The sequence below is a fragment of the Adiantum capillus-veneris genome, chromosome 20, assembly GCF_014529385.1.
Source record: "Adiantum capillus-veneris isolate H3 chromosome 20, ASM1452938v2, whole genome shotgun sequence".
Classification (NCBI taxonomy): domain Eukaryota; kingdom Viridiplantae; phylum Streptophyta; class Polypodiopsida; order Polypodiales; family Pteridaceae; genus Adiantum; species Adiantum capillus-veneris.
Window position 1 is genome coordinate 151301258 of NC_140950.1, and position 1912 is coordinate 151303169.

Below are 1912 nucleotides of genomic sequence, written 5' to 3' on the forward strand. Positions count from 1 at the left end.
TATGAAACCATTGTTGACACTCATGGCAGCACATAAAGAGAAAAAGAGAACCAAGCCAATAGAAATTAGAGACTCTATCTCCAAGCGTGTAAACCCATAAAAACTTTCACAGACCGTAATCGACCCTACTTACATTGACGAGCAAAAGAAAACATAAGTTATGATTAGGAGTATGGTTGGGGTCCAAGGTGTGATAGCAATAACAAGCAGTGGGGATTGCTTGATATACCTGTCACCCATTTAGTGCAAATTAATTCTAATTAATTGTATTTGTGGTTGGTTGGTAGGTAAAGATCCCTGCTCTCATCTGATAGGAGTTCCGGCTTTAACTTCTGCTTTGTCATGTATCAAGTATCTTATAATGTACTTTTTATCAAGAAATTGTTCTATATTTTGTTCTATACACAATGTGCTTTTTCAAGAAGTATTTAAGTTTATCAGTATATGGTTCTGAAAGATGGGATTTTTAAAATCAAACACACACACACACACACACACACACACACACACACACACACACACACACACACACACACACACACACACACACACACACACACACACACACACACACACACACACACACACACACACACACACACACACACACACACTAGTATACTAGTCATAAGTGTTTTTTAAAGAACCCCCCCCCCCCCCCCCCCCCCCCCTCTCCCCATGGTTGCATAATAAAGACATACTGGGACTTGGTCCCCGCTTAAACCAGAGCGTGAAGTATTATCATTACAAAGGGCAGGCGGCCCCTGTCCACTCTCGATCACCTTCCCCAGGCTATGGCGCCTACAGGCTGGGCCAGATTGAGAGCGGCTGATTGCATTCAAAACTGAGGGCTTTGGGAGCGTGCATACATCCTTTATAAACAAAGGTGAGGGCATACTCTGGCCCTCACTTAGCCCTAGAGTAGGTTTTTTTTTGCTCATTTTTTTGTTGCTGTCTGGTCTTGATAAAATGGAGCTTGCAGCTCAAGAGACTCAGGTACCTTACTACAAAGCTTCAGTATTTTGTTTTAATGTTGTTGCAGTACCTTGCATGGTAAGAAATATATCGTCTGCACTGTGTATATGTCCTAAACTTGGAGAGACAAACTCCTTTGCCTAGCATTTGAGCAAAATAAGGAAGCTTTTTGAAGCACTTGCATGTAATCTAAGTGTCGGTTCTGAGAAAAACCGTTGCATGGGCGTGATTGTTGGCCTTGGGAATGATTGTGCATAAAAGTTCTACTTGACTGGTCTTTTCGGCAGAACTCTGCTTTACTGGTTTTTTTCAACAGACATTCGCTGTGGCTCTTAAATATTGGAGCAAGGCATTTTACTATGGGGATAAACACCTAAGGGAGTGATGTTAACTAGACAAATGGCCATATTGGGTTTTTTTCTGCCGCTGTAGGACCTTACCTAGGATTTTTGTGGAAAGATACTTGGGCATGAGTTTTTGGTTATGGATTTTTGAGTAAGGTACCTGGTTATGTATTATGGCATGGTTGGATTCAATTGGGAGCCTGTTGGTATAAACACTGATTAACTGGTTTTTTTGAATGAAATTACTGGGCTGAGGCATGTGTTAGCATTGCCTTAAGACTTCATATGCATAGAATGGGACAATATGGTGGGCCTTGGGACTGCTTGTGCATAAAAAACAACTATTTTTTTGGCCTTTCTTATGACTGTACCAATGGAGATAAACACATGAGGTAATGGTGTTTGCTTAGTATGGTAACTAGGGCATGTTACACCCCCATCTGCTATGGGCTAACATGGTATGATATAACATCATGGTAATGCAAATGGGAGGTGCTCTTGACCTTGGACTGGTTTTGCCCCGTCTTTGGTAAACTCTTGGGGTATGTCTGCTTTTCATACTGTGTGTGGTTGGCACCTCTTAGGCCAGTAAA